The 27,542-nt window shown below is 43.7% G+C and overlaps 1 protein-coding gene across 5 annotated transcripts in view; it reads right to left on the bottom strand.

Moving 5' to 3' along the window:
• The window catches only part of DCTN1 (dynactin subunit 1), a 1,835,652-nt gene that overhangs the window by 1,759,730 nt on the left and 48,380 nt on the right, over nt 1-27,542 (bottom strand). The window contains exon 1 of one of the 5 annotated variants that reach the window (XM_044063302.1): nt 4,364-4,468. The exons of the other annotated variants lie outside the window; for them this stretch is intronic. The gene's annotated coding sequence lies outside the window, so the exon portion shown is untranslated. Of the gene's footprint in view, nt 1-4,363; nt 4,469-27,542 lie in introns of those variants that run through there. 5 annotated transcript variants of the gene reach the window in all.

The raw sequence follows: 27,542 nt of genomic DNA, 5'->3' as shown, positions 1-27,542 counted from the left end.
GAACATCTGGAACTTTTTTTTTTTTTTTTTTTTTTGGGGGGGTACTGTAACCTCTGGATATGATGCTTTGTACCCACTTATTTGTTACTTGTCATCAGGCTTCCAAGTACAAAGGTAAGCGACCCCCCCCAACTGCCCCCAGAGCTGGGCAATCGGGCCTCCTTTCAGGAGTGCTGAAAGGGGCTACCAAAAAAGGTTTCTCTGATGGCCTGATTTTGCGATCCCCCTCTGGGGAGTGGAAGACATCCTCTGTTATTACTTCCCCCCAGCCTCTGGGGGAAGTTTCACCACATGCATCCTGAAAAGATCTGTGAGATTTTCGAAACCACATTTTACCACTGCCTTTCTAATCTTTGGGATAAGGTCTAGTAGGCATGGAAAAACAGACTCCTACGGCAGACAATCTTTCCTTCTTGCTCACACCTGGTGAGTGAGTCTTCAACCTTGGGCACGAACAAGGATGAGCCATCAAAAGGGGCATTCACAAAGGAAGACTTAAAGGATTCTGCAAAGTTACATAAGCACATCCAAAAATGGCTCCTTAGGGAAGTTCCGGAACCTGCTGCTCTACTGGCTCCATCAGCTGTATAAGAAATAAGTCTCATGGAGGTGTTAGCAATACTGTTTAAGGTAGCGAGCTGAGAGGATACTTTGTCAGTCATGCCTGCAGCTAACGAACCTTGGAGGGCATCTCCTAGCTCTTTGAGGAGGTCCCTTTGTAGTCTTGTAAAATGGGTGAGGTAATTCAATGATCTGATGGAAAAAGCCGCTGAAGAGAAAATGTGCTTTCCATATCTGTCCATCGTCTGATAATCTTTATTTGGGGGACGGACAGAAGAACATCTCTGAAAATTCCCTCTTAGTGGCCGCCGCCATGACCACAGCATCCACTGAGACTCCCTTAGTCAAAAAGGACTTAGCTGGGGATGTTAAGAATTTGTTAGGCCTCCTAGGAATAGGCTCCATGGAATCGGGGGACTTTCACGCCTTTCAAGAAACTAGGTCCATCTGTTCATGAAAAGACGGAGACAGCCAAGATGTGGAAGGGTGAGATCTGAAGGCATTCAGGTACACAGACCCCTCCGCAGAAGGGTTAGTGTACTTCCAGCCACCTCTCTGCTTTAATATCTCTAAGATGTCTCCAAAGGAGCATCATCAGGAGGTGACCGTGGAGACCCCCCCTCAGCTTCATCGAGGTCTGTGTCTGAAGTGATAGACTTCAGGGGAATCTAGGTGCTTCCTCTTACACAGTCTCTTCTTGGGAACTTCCTCAAACGGGTATTCTGGTGAGGTTTTGGAAGAGTGGGAGGTGCCCGGTGGGGCATCCTGAGGCCTAGAATCTCTATGTCCCTGTGGATGTGAGGGTACAAAAGAAAGCACTGATGTTTTAGAGGGAGGAATGTCCAGAGAAGATTGTTGATATGTATGTGGAGACAATACTCTCATTATCTCAAAGCACCCCCCCCCCCAATCAGAGGATATCCCAGGATCGGAGGAAACCGACAGATTCCCTGGTACAAGAGACGATGGACCCAAGGCCAAGGCAGGAGCCAAACTCATCCAAGCCGAGGTCCCAAGAGGCAAAGATGGATCCGACAGTGGTCTAATCTGACTCGCCCCCCCCACCCCGGATCTGACTGGAAAGTGTAGACTCCTCCATCTCTGATGGAGCAGAGAACGTCAAAGCTGCAGTCAGATCCGTAGTACCAGAGGTGGGTCTTGGATCGGAAATTTCTACCAATTTCACTACTGGACCTTCCAGCTCCGAAGCAAGGGATTGGATCAGAGGAGGAATCGGAGCAAATAGGGTGGGCGCTGTAGGATCCAAAGCCCTCGCCTGTATCTTCAAAACCTTCTGTACCACCCGATTCACGTAGTGGTCAGACAAACTCCTGGAAGACCGAGTCGAGGAGGTTGGAGATTTAGATTGGTCCCAAAACTGGAGACCAGTTCTGCAACTCAAATTTAACTGGCACCAAACTAGAGGGCGTCGGAGCTGAAGACGACTTGTTGGATCCGGTACTCTTTGGATCGGAGAAAGACTACTTTAGTATCTTTTGTGTCTGCTCCAATAAAGTGGAAGACTACCTCTTCACAGATTTGTCAAATCTGTCTGATTTAGAGGAGGGGGACTTTTCTGTTATGGCTGAACCCGGACCTTCATTCAGTGCCTCTGAGAAGGGTGTTTTTTAGAAGCCCTTTTAGAATCAACTTATTTTTCTTCTCCAGGAGCGCTCTATGATTAAAACTGTGACAAATAGAGCAAGACTCCTGAAGATGGACGGCCCTGATAAAATAAGCAGAGTGTGTGTTCATCACTTGGGGGTTCTTCTTGCCACAATCACATTTTTTAAACCCCATGAGTTTCGAATCTTTGCAGACATTTTAGGAAAAGAAATACAGAACAAACATAATACAAATTATTTATTTTATATATATATATATATATATATATATATATATATATATATATATATATTTTTTTTTAAAGAACTAGACCCTCTAACTTAAACAGGTTAAAAATAAAGAAATGGCACAGCCCTCTAACTAAAACGGGCCATGTCAAGAGAAAGAGAACGAGGGAGAAGGAGAGAGAATTAAAGCCTTCTAACTTAAATGGGCTGAGCTGCAGGTCTGTGATTTAAACTAACTGCTTTTAAACAAGGAAAAAACAGAAACAAAAGTAAATAAAGGTAAATAGAAGCCCTGAACTTAAAAAGGGCAAAGACAGAAAGGGAATATTAAAGAGCCGGGATAGGTATTTCAAGGCCTAACGAAAGACGACAGCCTATCACAAAAAAGCACCACAGCAGCGGACACAACAGGATAACACAATTTAAGTTAACAAGTACAAAAAAAAAATGGTACTTAGCCAGTGCTAGCAGATGAAGACCTGATCTTGTTTAGTGGCAAACAAGATCTGGAGAGGAACTCAGTGCATACTGGGATAAGGTTTTAGCCATGAGTTAGCTGAGTGCCTCGAGCTTGAAGATAAAGGCCGAGACGGATCTGAAACCATCCTGGTAAGAATGAAGGTGAGATAGGACAACATTCACATCTATATCTTTCCATTTTAAAGAAACTAAATTAATATGGCAAAAGGAGACCTTCCACAATTGCTGTTACTGCTGGATACTGCTTCTTTGTGAAGTGGACACCCAGCATACTATAGTAGCTGTCACCTTTAGTCATCTTTTTGTACTGCACCGATTATGAGGAATTCCTGTTAAGCAGCATTTACTTTTGATGGATATGAAATGGGTATGTGAACAGTTCTAGGTTTGACATAAAAAAAAATATCCTTTTCTCTAATGTGGATGTAACTCTATGGGGTCACATAAGGGTAACTAAAGTAAGTTGCTTCAGAGTTATGGTCTCTTACTGAGAATGATCGCACTCCTATGTTCAGTGAAGAAATTAAGACTGCAGTGCTGCAACAGTGGTACAGTAAGCTACATTATTTTAGGATGGCAGAACAACCTACACAGAGCAGAATAAGAACTGTGACTCAGCTTGATGCAACCCACAGTTCTTGGTTTGCTTTCATAAACATCTAATTTACTGTGCAACTCTAACAAGTCAATACATTGATTCAGAACTCAAACTACTCCTAGAAAGAATATATGCCCTATAAACCTTACCCTAGTAACAAAAACTAAACAAAATATAAAATAGTAAATAGAACTGAATCTAAACCACTGAGAAAAATGACCAGATCAGCTTGTACATAAGATTTTCTTCTTCTACAGCACATTTATAAGTGCATAGTTTAGAAATGCCGTTAAGACCTTAACCACAAAAATGTGTCTACACAAACAATTGGGTGTTGGGCTGTTCCATTTCTGAAGTCAAGATCAATCAGCAACCCATCTAGCTTTAGACTCATTTGGTAATCTGTGATCAATGTAGTGACCCAGGTGGATTGGATGCAAAGAAACAGCATTTGACACTAGATAAAAGATTACTTTCTTCACTTGGTCTTCTCCTTTTGTTTACCCGCTATAGCACGCTACATAAACACTCCCTTTATTACACTATGTCGGAAACATTCCATCCCAAATCCTGATGCAGTTTAAAACCAGAAGGGGTTCAAAAATCATAGAACACTCCAGTTCACTGGCAGATATGAGCATACATTCACAAATAAACTTGAGCAGAAAAAACTGCAAGTTTGCATGCACACAAAATTATAATGTAGTCTCCGAATACTGAACAGAGTAGGAAAGCCTGGTGATTATAAGGTAGGATTAGCAAGGGCGCCCGCAGGCAGGTGCAAGGGGGTGCACTTGCACCCCCCCCTGGATTTTCTTAGCGCTATACAAACTTTTTTTTTCGCTATACAGACTTTTTTTTTCCTACTTACTTTGTTTTTTCACCCGTTTTCCCCGTAGCCTGAACTGTTACTGGAGATGACGTGCCAGGCAGTCACATGACTGATGCGAGTCTGGCATGACGACAACTCGACAAGTCTCAAACTCCTCCTTAAGTAATCGCGCGTTATTCTCGTTCGCGTAGTTAGTTGCACAACTTGCAATTTGATGGAAGATTGAAGAAGACTGCAGGTGGACATCGGTGGAAGTGGAATTTGAAGATTTCGTGCTCAGGAGCAAACCAAACCATCGTGTTTCGTGTGGTGAGTGGTGGAAGGACTGGACTGGTGGGGGTGTGTATGGTGTTAGTATTATTACAAGAAGGTAGGTTGTTTTTTTTTGTACTTTTGAAGGTGAAGACTGACTGAACACTTGGCGCCAAAATGCAAAACTGGCGTGATTATGGAATGGCAAGAAAGTAGAGAGAAATATCACTGTGTTGTGTTTTCTATCATTGTACACTTCATTTCAATTGTGACTTGATAAAAATGTTAAAAAAATTTACTTGCATGGTGTAGCATAAAGTAATCTGCTTTCACTGTGATAGGGCTATGTTCAGTACCAGAAGCCAGCTCTGGGAATAAATACAGACAAGCCTGAGGCTTACACCACAATGCAAGGATTTTATCAGAACACACATGATATGGACTTAAAGGGAAAGGCTGGCACTCTGTTAACCAAATGAGTGGTAACTCAGACTACCCTTTTCAACCACAAGTTAGCAATTATAAGAGAAAAAAAAGACAGTTTTGGTACTTTTAAATGAATATATCCGTAGTGTCCAAGTGATTTTGTATTTTACTTAATCTAGTTGCTAAACCAGGCAAGACCACTGGACAAAATGACCATTTTCAGAGGTGACATTGGAACATTTTTTAGCTACGTGACTTGCTTAAAGTCACAAAGCAGGCAAATGAAGGTGGAAGGAATTGAATCTGGACCCTTGACTACAGGAAGCAGCTGTTTAACAGCTGACAGCCTTAATATTCTCTGCTAACTGCCAGACTACAGTGACATAACAAGAGACTGTTAAACTAATATGTGATAAAGGATCAACCTTATCATAAATACTCTAGCATAAAAATATTCAGTATCAATGTCAGAAGCACTCACAACAAAGCTGCAGGCATCCATATTTGGATATTAACATACACTCCTAACATGACACAGTCAACAAAACATTGCTAAAACCCACAAAAGGCAAAAAATTCTACTTTCCACAAATTCATACTTGATTATTGATCCACTGGACCATTTGAAGCCTAGCTACAATCATCTGCAACACAATTTGTAATGACCATTTAACAAAACAAAACAAGACTCAACATTCATCCTAAAAAATACCGCACACATTAAAAAGGCAGAACTCTAACAGAGGCTCAGTGTCTGTTATTCTAAAAGTGTATTAGTTCTGGTTTAAGCACTTGGGCTTCAGGCCAGTTATTTTACATTAAGAAGGTTTGTGGTCTGCACTCTTGTGGGAGGAGAGGCTAGATTCTGCTCTTCTGAGCTGGAATTTTCTGGTTAAAGGCTTATTGTGCCTGCTATTTGAACTGTTTCTTTCTGAAATTGGTGCACCTTGTTTGCTGTAGCATAGACTGCATTCAGGCATCCTGAATCTTGCTTTGTTTGTATAACTTGAACACTAATCCAGGCCATCTTTTTTGGAGAAGGCTCCCCTGCATCCTAGTGGCAGGAGTGTGCAGTTAGAAAGTACAGTTTTGTACCTATCATAAATGTAGATGTTAGAGTGTCTTCACTGCTGCAATCATTACACTTGGGGTTATCCTGCCGTCAGGCGGGCCCGCAGTCGGCCAGAGTTCCAAAGTCTTGGTCCGGCGTCGGTTGCTGTCGCTTCCTCCCTGACGTTACTGCGCCAAGGGTATACAATATGCAGCCGACACCATTTTCTTCAGTTTTTCTTGCCCCAGATGTCAGGTGCCCCCAAAAATGGTAGGCAATACATATTGCTAATAAAACATACAATAAGGTAAAAATAAAAGCTTCAGTAACCAGCAAATACACCACATAGGTAGTATAGGTTGAGAAGTATAGATACGTCCCAGCTAAGAAAGAGGGGATGGCGGGTGGGTAACCTGGACTTCAGCAGTGAAGACACTCTAACATCTACATTTATGGTAGGTACAAAACTGTACTATGTTCATCGTGTTTCACTGCTGCAGTCATTACACTTGGGTTGAATCCCAAACCTGAGTTAGGGTGGCTGGTTCTATAGAGGATTTGGTCTGGCTATGAGGTCCTGCAGTACTGCAGTGGCAAAGCCAGCTCTGGATCTAGAATAAAGAGGCAAATAGTAATGCTTGGTAAAGGTGTGCACTGAACTCCAAGTTGCAGCTTCCAAGATATCTTTGGTAGGTACTCCTCTAAGGTAAACAGTAGAAGTGGCAGTTGCCCTGGTGGAATGTGGTCTAATGTTACTAGGTACATGTTTCCCATGCTGTGTGTAGCAGAACCGGATAGTGTCCTATCCACTTTGAAATGGTCTGCTTTGAAATCGCCTTTCCCAGTGATCCTGCAGCATATGCTACAAACAATTGCTCAGTTTTTCTGAAAGCTTTTGTTTTGTCCAAGTAGAAATGTAATTGTCTGTGTATGTCCAAGGAATGCAGAAGTCTCTCCCGTTTATTCTGGGGAGTTGGATAAAAGGATGGCAAGTGAATAGTTTGGTTAAGAGCCGCACTGGATAACACCTTAGGCATAAATGAAGGGTTTGTTTTTAAAGAAACCCTGTCTTGATGAAAAATGATGAAAGGCTCCACTGCCATTAGTACCTGTAACTCTGAGACTCTTTGTGCTGAGATTATTGCCAGAAGCAGAGCAGTTTTCCATGATACATATTTTAAATCTGCTCAATTGGGTGGCTCAAAAGGAGGTAAAGTGAGTTTTTCCAAGACAAAATTGAGGTCCCAAGTAGGTGTTGGTGCTCTCCGGGGCGGTCTTTTTAGCCCCTCTGAGGTACTGCTTTAGCAATGGATGAGAGAAAATAGGAGGGTCTGTGTTGTAATGAGCCGAGATGGCAGAGGCGTGGATTTTAATGGATGAGAAGGATAGTCCTTTGTCCAGCATCTCAGTTAAGTATTGTAGTATCTGAGGAATGTTTGGGACAAGAGGGTCAAAGCTTTGAGCCTGGTTCCAGGCACAGAATCTCTTCCACTTTTCTGAATAAGATTTCCTGGTGCTAGGCCTCCTGGCCTCCCAAATTACATCCATAACAGCTTTAGAGAGGTGTTGTCTGTTTGACTAATGAATCTGCCATGCAGCCAGGTTTAAGGTGTTGAGCTGACTGTGCAAGATCTGATTGTTTTGTTGCGTCAGAAGGTGTGGAATTTGAGGTAAAATCCATGGTTGTCCTTGAGCTAAGTTATTTAAGATTGGGTACCAGTGCTGGCGTGGTTTTTTTAGTCTGGCTTTTAGGAGTACCTTTGAAAGGAGAGGCAGTGGTGGGAAGGCATAAACTTTTAGGTTTTTCCAGCTGAACGAAAGAGCATCCACTTTCCATGCTTGTGTGTGATAAGTCCTTGTGCAGAATTAATAGTTGGCAATTCAGTGTGGAGGCAAAAAGATCTATGTCTGGGTACCCCCATTTTTGCGTTGTCATGCTGAAGACTTGTGGATTTAGTTTCCACTCGTGAGGATCCATGATGTTTCTGCTTAAGTTGTCTGCCAGAGTATTTTTCTTTCCTGGCAGGAATTGTGCTTGCAGATGAACTTGATAAGTTAGAGCTGTGTTCCACAAGGTCATGGCTTGTCTGCATAGGGGGTAAGAATGAGTGCCCCCTTGCTTGTTTATGTACCACATTACTGTGGTGTTGTCTGTCTTTAATAATAACTGTCCTGGATGCAGAAGGTCCTTGAAAGCTGTTAGGGCATTTTGTACAGCCACCATCTCTTTTTGATTGATGTGAAGATGCACTTGGTCTGTGGTCCACTTGCCCTGAATGCATTTTCCTGCCATGTGTGCTCCCCAGGTGCAAGCCGAAGCATCTGTTGTTAAAGTCTGCCTGGCTGTGGGTAGAGTGAAAGGCTGACCCTTGTTGAGGTGACATGCCTGTGCCCACCATTGAAACTCCTGTTGTAGGCAGGGTATTAGAGGTATTACTGTTTCCAAACTGTGAGAGTGAGTCCAAACACTTTTTAGGTACGATTGCAATTTCCTCATATGCAGTCTGGCATATGGAATTAGTAGTATGCAGAATGCCATGAATCCCCAAGGCCTGCAGAATTTTTCTTGCAGGGAGTTGGGACTTTGTTGCCATCAATTGAAAATACTGAGTCAGTTGTCCCTGTTTGTTTGGCGTGAGATAAGCCATATGGGCCGTTGTATTTAAGCTGGCACCCAGGAATATTATCTCTTGTGAGGGCACTAGTTTTGACTTCTTTTCGTTTGCTGTGTACCCTAGGCAAATTAGCAACCTTTTTACAAACGCCAGATGCTCTAGAAGAATGTCCTTGCTCTCTGCTTGAATAAGGCAGTTGCCCAGGTATGGATATATTTGAATTCCCTTTTGTCTGCAAAATGCAATTATTGGTGCCAGGCACTTTGTGAAGACCCTGGGCACAGTAGATAACCCAAAGGGCAGTGCAGAGAATTGGTAGTGCATTGAACCAGCTATGAATCTGAGGTATCTTCTGCAATTTTGTCTGATAGGGACATGCAGGTATGCCTCTTTGAGGTCCAAAGTAACAAGCCAAGTTTTCTTGCCAAACATGGAAAGTAACTGCTGTAGTGTCAACATTTTGAATTTTGGAACATCCAGGTAAGTATTTAGAGTAGAAAGGTCTAATATGGGTCTCCAGGCTTTGTCCTTTCTGGGGACCAGGAAGAGTCTTGAGTAAAATCCTTGCCCTTGTTCCTGCTGTGGTACTTTTTGAATAGCTCTCATGTCCATGAGGGTTGAAATTTGTTTTTGAGCCTCTGCCCATTGATTTTGTGGCAGGTCTGGCATTCCTTTTAGCCTTGGTAAACTGTGAAAGTGGAACCTGTAACCTTGAGACACAATATTCAGAACCCATTTGTCTTGGGTAATTGTTTGCCAATTTTGTGAAAAAAGTGCTAGTTTTCCCCCTAAGGGAGCTGCCAAAAGGGAAGAGCTTGGCATTGGAAGGGGGAGTCATTGGGACCATTTCCTGTAAGGTTGTGACTTGTCCTCACCTCCTTTTGGGGTTGAAGTACCCCACTGTCTTGGTCTGTAAGAGCCTTGGGGCTGAGATCTGCTTCTTGGGCGTCTGTATCTGCCTCTTTGTGGCCTGTCTGACACTGGAAAGGACCAATTCTTTGTAGGCCAATTTCTGCGAAATCGAAGTGGCTGTACCTGTAAGAAATCCTTTACTGTTTGCATAGATTTTGCCTTATCTTCCATTTTCTTTAATACCTCCTCTGCCTTAACACCAAATAAAATGTCTTGCTGTAAAGGAGCATCCAATAATTTTGCCTTAACATGATCTGGTAAACTTTGTTCTTTTAACCAAGCATGCCTTCGAATCACAGATCCTGTAACTGCTGCTCTACAAGAAGCCTCTAATGAATCAAAACCACATTGCAAAGTATGTTTTCCCATTTGTTCAGCTGCATGCAATAAATCCTGCATTTCCTTGTAGTCAGGATGTTCTGCACTAGTACTCATTTTCTGTTTTAATTGAGATATTAAGTATTGTTGGTATTTAAGCATGTGAAACTGGCAATTTAAAGCCCTCACTGCTAAAGTTGCCGAAGTGTAAACTTTCTTCCCCCATCCGTCTAATGCTCTAGAATCCCTGTCAGAGGGAACTGGATTTTTAGCCGTGGAAGCCTTTACCCCTTTGGGACCCTGGCAAATAGTTTCTGGGTCAGCAGCAAGAAGAAATTTGTGAGAGTCAGGGTCTCTGTAGTACCTGTCTGGCTTGACTGGAGCAGGGGGTAAAGAATCAGGATTTAAAGTGGATTCAGAGAACACATCATCCACAATATCCAACAACGGCGGAATAGCAAGGGGCCTGTGCTGAGGCAATAAAAGAAAGTCTCTGAGCCTTTTCTTGGATTCTGAATAATCCTGGCCCTCCCAATGGAAATGCTCCCTCATGGTATGTAAAGTTTCCCCAAAAGAATAATCCTCAGGAGGAGAGGCTGAACGAATTGATTCTTCAGCATCAGAATCCTCATTGCGGGGTAAAGAGTATTCCTGGTCTGAAGAGGAATCAGAATATACAGAAATCTGGTCAGAGGAATCATAGTCTGTATCCTGCCTAGGCCTTTTATCAGGAGGGGGATGGGAACCTCTGATCAGAGTAATTAAGTCCGGCCATTTTGAGCATCTGTTTTTTAGGCATGGAGGCCTGTCCAGGTGAATGCTGTACTTGCTTCTTTGTCTTTAATGGAGTTTAAGACTTGGCTGTAGTTTTAATGATAAGCTGAGAAGGTCTGAAAACACCCTCAGAAGCCAATGCCTGCTCAGCGGCTCCAGATCCATCTAAGGGGTTAGTCTCCATAGGCCCAATACCTTGAGTATCGAGAGGCCTAGGTACCTCCATGTGGGAGTTGGTAGCGGCCTGTGGCTCTGAGGTAGCGGGTGTCAGGGGCTGCGAAAGCACCTCACTGAGAACCGGCGACTGGCCTAGAAGAGGCCGTCAGTTTTGGACCTTGGATACCTGTCCTTATCCTTCTCTCTGCGTTTTTTGTGCATTCCGGTCGTCGGTTGTTCCAACGGCATGATATAATTAAATCTTCGGCCAAAGTAATGGCGAGCAAAATCAAACCGGCATTTAATAGTGCGTTTGTTAAATCTAGCACAAAACCGACAACTAGTGACGTCGTGATCTGGGCCTAGGCATGGAATACAGTAAGAATGAAAATCCTTATTAGGCATTTGCTTCCCACAAGAAATACAATTATCAACTTTTACTGACATCGGTCTGAGTCAAGAAAAAGTTTCCCCAATGGGGTACTTAGCTTTATTGAAGACTTCGGTTCTGAAAATCAAATTTGATATCTCAGGAGTTGGCCGACCAGCACTTGCAAACTGATTTTGCTTCGGGCACCGCGTGGCAAGAAAGACTGAAGAAAATGGCGTTGGCTGCATCTTATAGGTTCATACTAGGCTATCTGCCCTAGGGCGTTTACAAGCCTAGCCAGAGTGTGTTTGGCTTTCGCCACCCATTTTAAATTAATTTTGCTATGCCCTTTTTCGAGGTTAGTATACTGTGCCTCTGTCTAACAGTGACAGGGACGTGACACCCGGGGTAAACCTATGATCTCCCATCCACTCATCAAGATTCCTCTTGAAGAGAGTCAATGTGGGACTCTGCCTAACCTGGACTGGGATTTTATTCCCGAATGAAGGGAGCCTCTGGGTTATGAATCTGTCCCTCCAGCATGTCCTATTTATTTCAGTGCTGAGGTTCAAGTCTCTCGAGCGTGTAGCTTGATGGGATTTGGATTTTTTGAGGTGCAGCATGTCCCTTAATTCCGGGTTGGACATGGCGTTATACATCAGGCACAGGTCGCCTCTGAGCAGGCGGTATGCCACTGAGTAGAGATGGAGTTTCTTTAACCGGGCAGCATATGGCATCTGTTTGAGCCCTTTGATCCTCTTGGTGAGGTACTTTTGGGGTCTTTCCAGTTGCTGCAGGTGTCTGGTAAGGTACATCCCAAAATGGGCATTGTACTCGATTATGGGCCTGATGAGGGATGAATAAAGAGGCACGATGACCTCCCCTAATCTAGATGTGAATCCCTTCATGATTAGGTGGGCTATATAAAATGTTTTTCTAACCACTTTGGCCACGTGGTTGTCAAATGAGAGACTGCTATCAACTTGGGTCCCCAGGTCCCTAATTACTTCTTCTGTACTTAATGGATTACCACCTATGTGGTAATTTGTGGGCACTTTGTTTTTGCCAAAGGGGACGACTATACACTTTTTGGCGTTTAGCTTGAGGCCATAGCTCTGGCACCAGTTGTCTGTTTCTATGAGGCCATTTTGGAGGATGCTTGTGTCGGCTGGAGAGTCGATTATGGCACCCAATTTGCAGTCATCTGCGAACCTGGTCAGCCACAGTCCTTCTGTGTTGGCCTGTACCTCCGAGAAATATATACCGAACAAGAGAGGTCCCAGGACTGAGCCTTGTGGGACACCACTTGTAACTGGTTTGGAGTCTGACATGGCTCCAGTAATTCTAACCATGTGGGTTCTGTCCTTGAGCCAGTTTGCAACCCATCTAGTGACATAGGGGTTTATATTTAAACTGGTGAGCTTATCTGTAATGCCCGAGTGGGGTACTGTATCAAAGGCTTTTGTGAGGTCCAGGTAGACTGTGTGGACCACCTTCCCTTCGTCAATGGCCTTGGTAACTGTTTCAAAGAAGTCGACTAGGTTTAAGAGGCAGGATCTGCCCGTAAAGCCGAACTGGGTAGGATCCAGTGTCTGTAGGTCCCCAATATCTTTGAGGTCCATGATGATCCTTTCCATAGCTTTGCAGACCAAGCTAGTCAGGCTTATGGGGCGATAGTTTCCAGGGTCCGTTGAGGCACCACCTTTGTGGAGAGGGACCACTGTTGCTGTACGCCACTCTTTGGGTACATATCCTGTAGTAAGGCTGAGATTGAACAGTAGTTTTATGTTTGGGTTTAGCTCTTCTTGGAGTTCATGTAGGATGCAGCCCGGGACACCATCTGGTCCCATTGATGCTGTGTTTTTTTGCTTTGGAGAGGTCGGCTTTTACTTGAGCATCTGAGATGTCAGGGGGGCAGCACTCTGCTGGGATAGATATTTGCCCTTTTGGCGGGGGGGGGGGTTGCACTGAACCTGTCAGCTAGGATGTTGGCAATGTCTGTGGGTTCAGTGTATTTTTTGTCATTTTGGACTAATTCTGAGCATATCTGAGAATTCCCACCCAGGTTCCTAACATAACTAAAGAAAGCCTTGTGATTATCCTTAGTGTCCTGTGCAATTTTTCTCTCGAAGCTGGCCTTAGACGATTTTATGAGTGCCCTTAGTTTTTTGCTAATACTGATCAGAGATGCCTTCCCTTTTTGGGATTTTGCTCTATCATGTAGTAGCTTCCTCCTTCTATTGTATAGTTTGTTTATGGCTGCGGTCCACCAGACAGGACGTCTGCCTTTGGAGGATTGGGTCTTGGTTTTATTCGGGATTGCATGATCCATGCATTCCTGAAGGTGTTCATAGAATGCATAGTCATACCCTTCGGGAAAAATAAGGTTACCCCTAGCTACCATATAGGTGGCAATCCCTTGAACACAGAAGAAGTTATTAGGGACCTGGGAACCCAGGTTGACAGTAGCCTTTCATTCGACACTCATATTGCTAAAGTAGTTAGGAAGACCTTCTACATTGCCCACCTTATCATGAAGGGATTCACATCTAGATCAAGGGAAGTCATAGTCTCCCTATACTCATCACTCATCAGACCAATGATCGAGTACAATGCCCCATTCGGAATGTATCTGACCCGACACTTGCAGCAGCTGGAGAGGCCACAAAAGTTCCTCACCAAAAGGATAAATGGTCTCAAAATCTGTCTTATGCTGCACGACTGAAAGAACTCCAGTTATATTCAGTTGCATCAGCTTACTCAGAGGTGACCTATGCCTGACATACAAGGCCATGTCAAACCCAGATTTGATGAATATGCTTCATCTCAAAAATCTAGATCCCTCAGAGCCACAAGGCGGTGACTTAAACCTCGACACGGTTATTAATAGGACGTGCTGGAGGGATAGATTCATCACCCAAAGACTCCCTATGCTGTGGAACAAAATCCCGGTTTATGTGAGGCAGAGCACCTCGCTGGCCTTGTTCAAGAGGAATCTTGACCAATGGATGGGAGATCGCAGATACACCCCAGGGGTTACCTCAGTGTAACTGCTCGACAGAGGCACAGCTAAATAATGGGCATAGTTTCTCCAAACTAAGGGGTGGCGTAAGCCACAAAACTATGGCTAGGCTTATAAATGCCCTCGGGCAGATAGCCTAGTATGAACCTATGAATGCATTTATAAAGGATTCTGCGGTCTGGGCCGTATTTTCCACAGGTCCAGGGGCTTTGAAGGATTCCACCTCGGTTTTGAGGAGTGTGAAATTTGCTTTAGAGAAGTTTTTCACTGTGGTTTTCTGGGCAGGGGGTGGGGTCGGGATGTGAATATCCAGTGAGATCAGTTATGGTCTGATCTTACCAGTGAGGGATACACTTCTGGTCTGGAGCATAGAGTCCCCATGTTGGTGATGATCAGGTCCAGTATGTTTTCCCCTCTTGTGGGAGTGGTAACAAGTTGTTCCATAGCATTTGAGTTTATGAATTCTAGGAACCTTTGGGCTAGGGTGTTGGAGCTAGAGTAATGCTCCCAGTCTATGTTTGGGTAGTTGAAGTCGCCCAATATAATGGTGTTTGGAGAGACCTTCATATTTTCCAGTGTTCTCAGGAAGGCCGAGTGGGGTTCCTGGGTTTGGGAGAGTGGTCTGTAGCAGGCTATAAACTGGAAGGCAGTTTTACCCACTGTTAGTTGCACATGGATATTCTCTGATGCTTCGTGCTTTGCCACAAACCTGGAGGGGTGGGTATCTTTGATGAATATCGATACTCCCCCCTCCTTTTGTGTTTCGGTCCAAGTTTTGAGGCCCAAAAGCATGGTATGAGGTATAACCTGGTAGTGCTGGGGTGCTCTCGGAGCCCTGAACCAGGTTTCTGTTACTGCACAGATATCGATGTTCTCCATGCTAAGGAGAGTTTTGAGTGCGTGCATCTTGAGGTTTAGACTTCTTGCGTTGAGTAGCATTACTCTTAGTTTCTTATCCCTTGTGATACCTATGGAGGTGGGTTTGTCTTTTGAGCCTTGCCTAAAAAAGGCACTATGGGGGTAGCAAGAGCCTTTGCCAATATCCGAAAGCCCAGGGGTGACAGGTGCAAGCCTTCCCTAGCGAAGCATCGTGGCTTGTCAAGCATATCATCCCAGGCTGACAGGCATTGGTCCCCTTTGAATGACACCAGTACTTAAGCCAATTGTTGAAATTGATCATCTTGTCTTTATATTGTGGCATCATTCTTGGTGAGGGTAAGATGCTACTCAAGGTCAGGGTCATACCGGCCTGGGCTACATGCTCAGAGAGCTCCTCTATATACCCCTGGCGCACTTACATCAGGGAGGAAGCGACAGCAACCGACGCCAGACCAAGACTTTGGAACTCTAGCCGACTGCGGGCCCGCCTGACGGCAGGATAACCCCAAGTGTAATGACTGCAGCAGTGAAAGACGAACATCTTGTCTGATTGAAGACTGCTGGAATAGGGGTCAGTCTTGAGCTTTTTTTACTGGTTAATTGGGCAATTTGTTTAAATCAGATTGCTCGTTTTCTATTGATGTATAAAGAAAATTGCACTTTATTCATCTGCTTTTACTGTATTTGTGTTTCTTCCTACTTTACTGCATTTATTCTGCTGCATTTATTACTGCTTGTTAGTAACCTGATTAAATTGTAACTGTTATTCTAAGCCTTTGGTTTAAGCACTTGGGCTTCCGACCAAGTTGTTTTACATTAAGAGGGTTTGTGATCTGCACTGTTGTGGCAGAACAGGTAGCTTACATCCTTCTAAGTTGGCAGTTGTCAATTTGAAGGCTTAGTGTCTGTTAGTCTAAAAGTGTATTATTTCTAGTTTAAGCACTTGGGCTTAGGGCCAGTTATTTTACATTACGAAGGTGTGGTCTGCACTCTTGTGGGAGGAGAGGGTAGATTCTGCACTTCTGAGCTGGGAGCTTCTGGTTAAAGGCTTATTGTGCCTGCTTATTTGAACTGTTTCTTTCTGAAATTGGTACGCCTTGTGTGCTGTAGCATAGACTAGATTCAGACCTGCTGAATCTAGCTTTGTTTGTATAACTTGAGCACTAATCCAGGCCATCTCTGTTTTTGGAGAAGGTTCTGCTGCACCCTAGTAGGAGTATGCAGTTAGAACTTGTCTGATTGAAGACTGCTGGAACATGGCTCCGTTTTTAGCTTTTTATTGGTTAATTTGTTTAAATCGGTTTGCTCATTTGCTACCACTATATTTAAAAAAAAAAAAATACACTTTATGCATCGCCACTTAGCTAGGGTTAAACTATTTCCGTACAGCTAGAGTTTGTATAATTTTCCCTTAGAACTAGCCAGTTTTTTTTAGTTTTAGCATTCAAATCTGTTTCTTTGAGCTCAGCACTTGTTCAGAACTTGTTGTAAGCACTAAATAAGCTACAAATTACTACAGCACAACTTTCCTCACTTGTTTAGAGGAAAACAGTTTTTAGTGGTTGACCTTTATAAAGCCGAATCACAGTGGTTCGAATGCTCATATGAGTGACTCGTAACTACGAAAGTGAAAACGACGACAGTCCGTAATGTTCGAAAAACAGCAAATCGAAAAGCAGATTCACTGTTTTTCGAACATTAATGTCGAACGGAAAAAAAAAGTGTAAAGAAGGGAGGCAAGCCTCCCTGCACCCCCCACACCTCCCTACTTTAATATTCTAACTCCGTGATCGCACTACAGTGGGGAAACAAACCATTTCCCGATCCCTATTATAGTACAATCCGCCCCACAATGTCAAATGTGCAATGAGCGAATGTCAACATGCATTCGCTCATTGCACATTCGAACCATTTTCCATTCGGCGTTTGCAAATCTTGCAAACTGCCTTTCGCCCAGTTGCTGTTCGCCTGTGTGCAATATGCACAACTAAAGGTAAACAGTTTTTTGTACTTAATAAATAAGCAGCTATCCAGGCATGTCTATGGGTCAAGCTCCCGGTGTTTTCTCCTGTCTACCTGATGAATCTGGGCATCTTGGGGCAATTCAGCAATTGCCTCATGTATATACACACGACCCTCTCCTCCTACCACCCAACACTACAACCTGTGAGAGATGCACTGCCAAACTGGAAGCAAAGCTCTCTTCATCCAAGACTGGACTAGACAGTCAAGAGGAGAGGGTAAACACTTGCACCACACCACACTCATCACATAGTCCCTCAAAACCTACACCACCAAAACACACACATGGAAACACAAAACGCACACCTACAATTCATGGAGGCTCTCAGTAAAAATCTGCCCAAGCAACAGAGATCTCCAAAGCAGAAACACAAGCAACCTCCACCCCCCAACACAACCCAAATGACACATAGCCCACAAACGCAGTGTGCCACTCAACCATAACAACGTACCCAACACACTAGTCATAGGTGACTACAGTCAGGCACACTGATGTGCCACCCATCAGGCTAAACAAGGAGAAAATTACTGTCAGCTGCCTGTCGGGTGCCAGGATCCGGCACATAACGCACACACTCAGGTCACTCCACAACAAGTACAGATATGACTCTGTCATTGTCCATGTTGGTGTGAATGACCTGAGATGTACCTCCCTAGACTACATGCAAAGAGACATGCAGCAGCTCTCCGATCTTGTAGCCCAGGCAGGTATGACCCTAGCCTTGAATAGCATCCTGCCATCATCCAGAATGATACCACAGTACAAGGACAAAATGATTAACTTCAGCAATTTGCTAACCTTCTGGTGTCATTCTAAAGGAATCCAGTATCTGTCTGTCTGGGATGACATGATTGACAGACCACAATGCTTTACCAGAGATGGCCTGCACCTGTCGCCCTTGGGATTCCGGATACTGGCTAAGGTTCTTGCCACCCCTATAGTGCCTTTTTTAGGCAAGGCTCAAATGACAAATTCTCCACTGTAACAGGTGCAAGCAAGCAAAATCTGAGGGTAATGCTACTCAATGCTAGAAGTCTAAACCTCAAAATGCACTCACTCGAGGCACTGTTTAAATTGGAGAACATAGACATCTGTGCAGTGACAGAGACCCGGTTCAAGGCTCCAGAGAGCACCCCTGCCTTCCCAGGCTATAATTCATACCACACCTTTCGGCCATCTAACCTGGAACGAAACACTAAAGGCAGAGGCATGTCCATATTCATTAAGGATATCCACACCTCCAGGCTAGTTGCTCAGCATAATGCATCCGAGATTATCCAAGTGCAACTAACGCTGGGCAAGACCACAATCCAAATTGTAGATTGCTACAGATCCCCCACCATGCCCCAGGATTCCCACTCCTCATTTCTTGATACACTGGAAAATATTAGGGTACAACCTAACACCTTAATAATGAACGATTTCAACTACCCCACCATTAACTGGGAAAACTACTTATGTACAAACACTTTTGCTCAACATTTTCTGGAATTCATAAATTCCCACACCTTGGATCAACTATTCCACACCCGCACCAGGAGCAGTAATATCCTAGACCTGGTCATCACCAACATGGGCGACCGGTGTTCCACATCAGAGGTCAATTTCTCGTTGGTCAGATCTGACCACAAGCTAATCACCCTAGACATCCACGTCTCACCCCCACCCGCCATTAGGAATACCACTGTAAAAAATTTCTCCAAAGCCAACTTCACACTTCTTAAGACAGAAGTGGCAAACTTCACGACACCCATGCAGATGGACAATAGAGGTACGACTGCTGAATCCTACACAAATGCACTTTATAGGCACTTACATGAGTGCATGGATCATAGGTTCATAGGCTGGTACTAGGCTATCAGCCCTAGGGCCTATACAAGCCTAGCCATAACAATTCCCTGGCTATTTCTTCCCACACTATTTACTTCCCTGGACCCCTGTCTAGCAGGGCGACTGACGTGATCCCCGGGGTGAATTTCCTTTCTCCCATCCAATCGTCAAGGTTCCTTTTGAAGAGGACCAAAGAGGCACTCTGCTTGAGATGTATGGGCAATCTATTCCAGAGTCTGGGGAGTCTCTGGGTCAGGAACCTATCCCTCCAGCATGTTTTGTTTATTGTGATGACAAGGTTTAGATCCCTGGAGTGTGTGGCTCTGAGGGATTGTGCTATCCCCAACAGAACCAAGAAGCTATCCTCTAAAAAAAGGAAGCCAATGTGGTGGTCCTCCACCATAAACAAACTCTACAACAGAAGAAAGAAACTGCTGCAAAAAAAGAGTAAAATCCCATGATTGGAACTCCCTGGTCAGCCTGAGTAAGAAGCTGAGATCCCTCATAAAATCCTCCAAAGCTAGTTACGAAAACAAAATTGCCACCGTTTCTAAAGACAACCACAAAGCATTCTATAGCTATGTCAAGAATCTCAATGGCAACACTCAGATCTGCTCCGAGTTGCAGCACAATGGCACTAAATATACAGAACCAACTGATACTGCCAACATCCTGGCAGACAGGTTCAGTGCTAACTTTACCCCCTCAAGGGCCCAACTCTATACTGGAAGAATGCAAAGTTCCTGTAATCATGGCTGCACAGGTAAAAACCACACTCTCCAAAGCCAAGAACACAGCATCCATGGGACCTGGCAACATCCGAGGCTGCTGTCTACACAAACTACAGAATGAACTGGCACCCCATCCAAGTACCATGTTCAATCATAGCCTCACCTCAGGCTTTGTGCCCACTGAATGGCACACAGCAACTGTTATTCCACTCCAGAAAGGAGGATCCACCGCAGACCCTGGGAACTACCACCCCATTAGCGTGATGAACCTGGTCTGCAAGGCCATGGAACTTATAAACAAAGACATTGGTATTCTCCAAACTCTGGGCCCCACCCAGTTCGGGTTTGTAAAAGGCAGATCAGGGAACTACATACTGTGGGAAGAAATAGCCAGGAAATTGTTATGGCTAGGCTTCTGCCTAACCAACAAAGCTATGTCAAACCCAGAGCTGTTGGATATACTCCACTTCAAGAAACCCAATCCCTCCAAGCTACATGCTCTAGGGACCTAAACCTTATCACCACAATAAACAGAACATGCTGGAGGGATAGATTCCTGTCCCAGAGACTTCCCATACTCTGGAAGAAACTACCTACCTATATAGCAAACAAAGCTCCTCATTAGTACTCTTCAAGAAAAATCTTGATGATTGGATGGGAAATAGGAAATTCACCCCGGGGATCACTTCTGTGGCTCTGCTGGACAGTGGCAGAGGAGAATAATTTTCTTGGGTGCGAAAGCCAGGGTACCTTTTTAGCTAGGCTTATATAGGCCCCAGGGCCAATAGCCTAGTACCTACCTATGAATATACCTACATGTTTAAGACAAAACACATATTTATTAACATGATGGGTATGCCACATAGGGAATATGCCTTTAAAAGTGTGCAAAGTGACTGATGTACAGAAAATAATTATATAACTTTAAGCAGGAAATTGAATTCATTAGCTAGATGATTGCCAATACTGCTTGCATAAAGTCTGCAGCAAAACAGAAGTCCAAGAAGTCAGTTCCTCAGCACATGGTAAAGCCAGGAGTTTCCTTGATGATTCAGGAGCCATGAAATTTATCAGCACAGGTGGGGTGCTTTGTGTTAATTAGCATTTTGTGCAGTGCTGGAATAGAGAGCTGGTTGAGGGCTACAACAGTGGACATTTTTATATGGCCTGCTTACTAAAAGGGCTGTAAGAGAACAAGACTGTATAATATAAAGCTAAAGAAAAATACCTGCTTTCAAAGTGCTGTGAGTAATACTACACACAGTTTTATGAAGCCACTGTGAGCTGTTTACATATCTTGACAGAATAATAAACTTGTGATTTTACAGACTTGACTCCAGTTATCTTTTCACATCTACACTAGTGATGTGTGCATGCAGAGCTTGGTCAAAGAACCACCAATTTATTATTCCTTGCAATGCATGGGTTACCAAGTGCAGGAGTTATTTGGGTTGATAGTTCCCCGTGAAAAATCTATTTCCCCCAAGGCTTTTTGTTACCGTTTCTTGTATGCACAACACAATTTGCCCTGCTGCTGTTCACAGTATGTTTCCTGGTAGCCCTACCTATAGAAGAATTAATAAAAACATTTGTGGAGTTTAAGGTGGAGACTGACCAGAAGCTGGTCAGTCTTGCTAATGTAATGCTACTTCCCAAGATGTGCTTGCCACAAAGAAACTGAGCAACAAGAACATCATGGAATTGTACCTTGGCAGCTCCTGAATGTCATAGCACCAAAGAGAAATGTCACAGATAAGAATGGGTGAAAATCATGCCATCCCAGCTGACAGTATGGGCAATAAAAACATACATGGAGAGGACTGATTACATAGACTACGACAAATGTAAGAAAGAACTTTTGGGTAGGGTTGGGGCAGTCTCCTAAGTGCAAGCTGTGCAACTTTACACCTAGGTTCTAATACTGAAACTTTGAAGAAGCCACAAGCATGACATACTTAAAGCTACGGTTAGAACCTGTACAGCTAAAGTTTGTACAATCCAATAAACTGCACATGGGCCTTCTCTTTAGTAATTTCCAGGCCCATGTGCAATCTCCCCAGGCCTCAGCTGAAAATGGGTATTACCCAGTCGGACTTTTCTGGTAAACAAAGACAAATAATAAAAATAAATAAATATACCTAAAAACACTAGTGATGTGAAAATGCAAAAAAAAATTCAAGCAACACATAGGATTTCAAAGAATTTTGATAAATAATATTAGAAAACAGGTATTGCAAAGTGTTCCCAAGAATATGATAGCAAATTTAAAACACTTATTAATGATGCAATGCTTAAACCTGAATTTTCTGCTTCCAAGGCTAAAGTCACAATAAGAAATTTGCCATCTTCTGTAAAACAAAAATAAGCAAGTAATTGGTTAATTTGTTTCAAATGTGGAGGGGTCACAATGAACTTAAAGGAGAACTCCATCCAAAAGTCAAGTTTTTCTTCACAAAAAGTGTTTTTCCCTCCCTGTAATCCAAGACTGAACACATGACATACAGAAAAAAAAACACAACTTAATTATTTTTGCCTTTCTTTCCTGCATCTGTCTCATCTGTTACATCACAACAGCTACTTAGAGTAGCACAGTAACTAGGTTAGATCACTTATTCCAAAAATACAGCTATTAGAGAACAAAGACATTTAAATGTACCTTATCAGTTACAGATTCCCAGCAACACCCCTCAGATAAATAGTGTAGCCTGGAGTCTGAACAAAGGCAGGGCTTTCAAGCTTAGTTTTCAGATGCAAATGTACTTCCTTTTAATAAAACTCAGTGACACAAGAAAGAAAGCAAACAGGATAATCTAACCCTTCTTACGTTTTGTCAGTATATGATTTTGCATTTTTCTAGACTGTACATTTCTGCAAAAGTGCACGTTTCTTCTGGAGTTGGGGAAAGACTAATTCTAGCAGCCATAGCTCTCAACCAATCAGGGACAAATCCACAAATAATCAGGAACAATCATGGACACTTAAAATATTAGTACTACTACTAACTTGAGACATTGACAGAATAAGAGAATGCAAATTAAAATATAATCTCTGCATGTGAATTGTTTTTACTACTGTTTTTGCTGCTTTTCTGAAAAAAAAAAAATTGTAAGCCTGTTTCCTACCTTTCCTGTAATTAGTGTTCCAGATACAGATTTGCTATATCCAGGACTATTTGTAAGCTTCTAAGCCCCCAAGCCTTTCTGTGTTGGAGGGAAGCCTTCTAGCTTATCAGTGGGAGTGGTAAGCACTAGGTAACCTGTCTACCACATAAGGAGTGGTTCTGGCCCACAATTTGTAGTTATTGGCTGTTTGGGCGGTCTTCCATCTCTCTCAACTTTCTGATTTGAAGGCCTGCATTTGCACTTGTTTCTGTCCTGTAACTCCTGGGCCCATCTCATTTGCTCACTCAAAAAAAAAAAATCTGCTTTTACTGTATTTGTGTTTCTTCCTACTTTATTTTGCTTTTGCGTCATCTTAAAAGTACTCAATTTGTATTTATTACTGCTTGGTGTAACTCATTCTAAGCCTTTTAGTTTAAGCACTTGGGCTTCAGACCAGTTGTTTTACATTAGGAAGGTTTGTGGCCTGCACTGTGGTGGCAGGACGTGTAGCTTACATCCTTCTAAGTTGGGAACTGCTGATTGAGGGCTCAGTGTCTGTTATTCTAAAAGTATATTAATTCTGGTTTAAGCTCTTGGGCTTCATGCCAGTTGTTTTACATTAAGAAGGTTTGTGGTCTGCACTCTTGTGGGAGGAGAAGCTGGACTCTTCCCTTTTGAGCTGGGAATTTCTGGTTAAAGGCTTATAGTGCCTGCATATTTGAACTGCTTCTTACTGAAATTGGTACACCTTGTTTGCTGTAGCACAGACTAGATCCAGGCCTGCTGAATCTAGCTTTGTTTGTATAACTTGAGCACTAATCCAGGCATTCTTTAAAGTATCCAATTGTATTTATTACTGCTTGGTAGTAACTTGATTAAAGTGTAGCTATCATTCTAAGTCTTTTGGATTAAGCACTTGGGCTTCAGATCAGTTGTTTTACATTAGGAAGGTTTGTGGTCTGCACTGTGGTGGCAGGACAGGTAGTTTACATCCTTCTAAGTTGTGAACTGCTGATTGAGGGCTCAGTGTCTGTTATTCTAAAAGTGTATTAGTTCTGGTTTAAGCACTTGGGCTTCAGGACAGTTATTTTATATTAAGAAGGTTCGTGGTCTGCACTCTTGTGGGAGGAGAGGCTGGACTCTACCCTTCTGAACTGGGAATTTCTGGTTAAAGGCTTATAGTGCCTGCATATTTGAACTGTTTCTTACTGAAATTGGTACACCTTGTTTGCTGTAGCATAGACTAGATCCAGGCCTGCTGAATCTAGCTTTATTTGTATGCTGCTTGTTTGTTTGCTTGTTATTTCCCCTGAAACGCTAATTCCACCTAAAACGGGGCTTTTCAGTGCTTCAGTGGATTCCTAGTGATATCTGCATTGCTTACTGTACTTATTTCCTTGTTTCACTTGAAAGAAAGTTGCTGTTTGTCGTTTTTGCATTTAAGTTACCTGAAACACATTGCATTTAAGTTACCTGGCACTTGCTCAATAAAGCAATTATATAAGTCAGCACTAAAATATTAAAAGCACTACACCCTCAAACTCCCCTTGAGTACCTCGTTCCCCATTGGCCCTTTTTTTTCAATTATAAAGGTATTCCCAATACTATTCTAGCATGTCCAAAGGTCAGTTGTCAATCTCCTCTCCGGTCTAGCTGGTGAATCTGGGAATCTTGAGGCAATGTTACAACTGCCTCATGTACGCAGACAACCCTGTCCTCCTCCCAACAAATTCCAACACATGTGAGAGATGCAACCATATAGCCATACTGGAGGCTAAGCTCTCTCAACTCAGTACTGGTGAAACCAGTCAGGAGGAGAAGTAAACCACACTCACTACAATTCCAGTCTCACACAGACCTACCACGACAGCAAACCAAACACATAAACACACAAAAACATACTCGGAGGCTCTAAATAAAAATCTGCCTAAGCAGCAGAGACCTCCAAAGCAGACACCCAAGCAACCGCTACCCCAAAACAAAACACGTGCAACACATAGCTCACAAAGCCAGTGTGCCAAACAGTCACAGCCCTTAAGGCTAAACAACACACCTGATACACTTGTAATAGGTGACTCTATCGTCAGGCACACTGACGTCCCGCTCACCAGGCTGAACAAGGAGAAGGTCAAGGTGAGCTGCCTGTCGGGCGCTAGGATCCGCCACATAACAAGCACTCAGGTCACTACAAGGCAAGTACAAATATGACTCAGTCATTGTCCATGCTGGTGTGAATGACCTGAGACGTACCTCCCTGGACTACATGAAAAGAGACATAGAGAAGCTCTCTGAGCATGTAGCCCAGGCCGGTATGACCCTGACCTTGAGTAGCATCTTACCCTCACCAAGAATGATGCCACAATATGAAGACAAGATGATCAATTTCAACAATTGGCTTAAGTATTGGTGTCATTCAAAGGGGATCCAATGCCTGTTAGCCTGGGATGACATGCTCGACAAGCCACGATGCTTCGATAGGGACGGCTTGCACCTGTCACCCCTGGGCTTTTGTATATTGGCAAAGGCTCTTGCTACCCCCATAGTGCCTTTTTTAGGCAAGGCTCAAAAGACAAACCCACCTCCATAGGTATCACAAGGGATAAGAAACTAAGAGTAATGCTACTCAATGCCAGAAGTCTAAACCTCAAGATGCATGCACTCGAAACTCTCCTTAGCATGGAGAACATCGATATCTGTGCAGTAACAGAAACCTGGTTCAAGGCTCCCGAGAGCACCCCAGCACTACCAGGTTATACCTCATACCATGCTTTTCGGCCCCAAAACCTGGACCGTACCACAAAAGGAGGGGGAGTATCAATATTCGTCAAAGATACCCACACCTCCAGGTTGGTGGCACAGCACGAAGCATCAGAGACTATCCATGTGCAACTAACAGTGGGTAAAACTGCCTTCCAGTTTATAACCTGCTACAGACCACCCTCCCAAACCCAGGAACCCCACTCGGCCTTCCTGAGAACACTGGAAAATATGAAGGTCTCTCCAAACACCATTATATTGGGCGACTTCAACTACCCAAACATAGACTAGGAGCAATACTCTAGCTCCAACACCCTAGCCCAAATGTTCCTAGAATTTATAAACTCAAATGCTATGGAACAACTTGTTACCACTCCCACAAGAGGGGAAAACATACTGGACCTGATCATCACCAACATGGGGACTCTATGCTCCAGACCAGAAGTGTATCCCTCACTGGTAAGATCAGACCATAAACTAATCTCACTGGATATTCACATCCCGACTCCACCCCCTGCCCTGAAAACCACAGTGAAAAACTTCTCTAAAGCAAATTTCACACTCCTCAAAACCGAGGTGGAATCCTTCAAAGCCCCCGGGCCTGTGGAAAATACGGCCCAGACCGCAGAATCCTTTATAAACGCATTCTATGAACACCTTCAGGAATGCAAGGATCATGCAATCCCAAATAAAACCAAGGCCCAATCCTCCAAAGGCAGACGTCCTGTCTGGTGAACCCCAACCATAAACAAACTATACAATAGAAGGAGGAAGCTACTACATGATAGAGCAAAATCCCAAAAAGGGAAGGCATCTCTGATCAGTATTAGCAAAAAACTATGGGCACTCATAAAATCGTCTAAGGCCAGCTTCGAGAGAAAAATTGCACAGGACACTAAGGATAATCACAAGGCTTTGTTTAGTTATGTTAGGAACCAGGGTGGGAATTCCCAGATATGCTCAGAATTAGTCGAAAATGACAAAAAATACACAGAACCCACAGACATTGCCAACATCCTAGCTGACAGGTTTAGCGCAAACCTCTCCCCCCCTCCCCACCAAAAGGGCAAATATTTATCCAAGCAGAGTGCTGCCCCCCTGACTTCTCAGATGCTCAGGTAAGAGCTGCCCTCTCCAAAGCAAAAAACACAGCATCAATGAGACCAGACGGTGTCCCGGGCTGCGTCCTACATGAACTCCAAGAAGAGCTAAACCCAAACAAACTACTGTTCAATCTCAGCCTTACTACAGGATATGTACCCAAAGAGTGACATACAGCAACAGTGGTCCCTCTCCACAAAGGTGGTGCCTCAACGGATCCTGGAAACTATCGTCCCACAAGCCTGACTAGCTTGGTCTGCAAAGCTATGGAAAGGATCATCATGGACCTCATAAATAAAGATATTGGGGACCTACAAACACTGGATCCTACCCAGTTTGGCTTTGTTAAGGGCAGATCCTGCCTCTTAAACCTGGTTGATTTCTCTGAAACAGTCACCAAGGCCATTGACGAAGGGAAGGTGGTCCACACAGCCTACCTGGACCTCGCAAAAGCCTTCGATACAATACACCACTCGGGCATTGTAGATAAGCTCACCAGCTTAAATATAAACCCCTATGTCACTAGATGGGTTGCAAACTGGCTCAAGGACAGAACCCACGTGGTTAGAATTGCTGGAGCCATGTCGGACTCCAAACCAGTTACAAGTGGCGTCCCACAAGGCTCAGTCCTGGGACCTCTCTTGTTCGGTATATATTTCTCGGAGGTACAGGCCAACATGGAAGGACTGTGGCTGACTAAGTTCGCAGATGACTGCAAACTGGGCACCATAACAGACTCTCCAGCCGACACAAGCATCCTCCAAAAGGGCCTCATAGAAACAGACAACTGGTGCCAGAGCCATGGCCTCAAGCTGTATAGTCATCCCCTTTGGCAAAAACAAAGTGCCCACAAATTACCACATAGGTGGTAATCCATTAAGTACAGAAGAAGTAATTAGG

Source organism: Protopterus annectens, chromosome 2.part1, assembly GCF_019279795.1.
Source record: "Protopterus annectens isolate FY-2018-M chromosome 2.part1, PAN1.0, whole genome shotgun sequence".
Lineage (NCBI taxonomy): Eukaryota > Metazoa > Chordata > Ceratodontiformes > Protopteridae > Protopterus > Protopterus annectens.
This window is presented reverse-complemented; position numbering and strand designations above follow the sequence as displayed.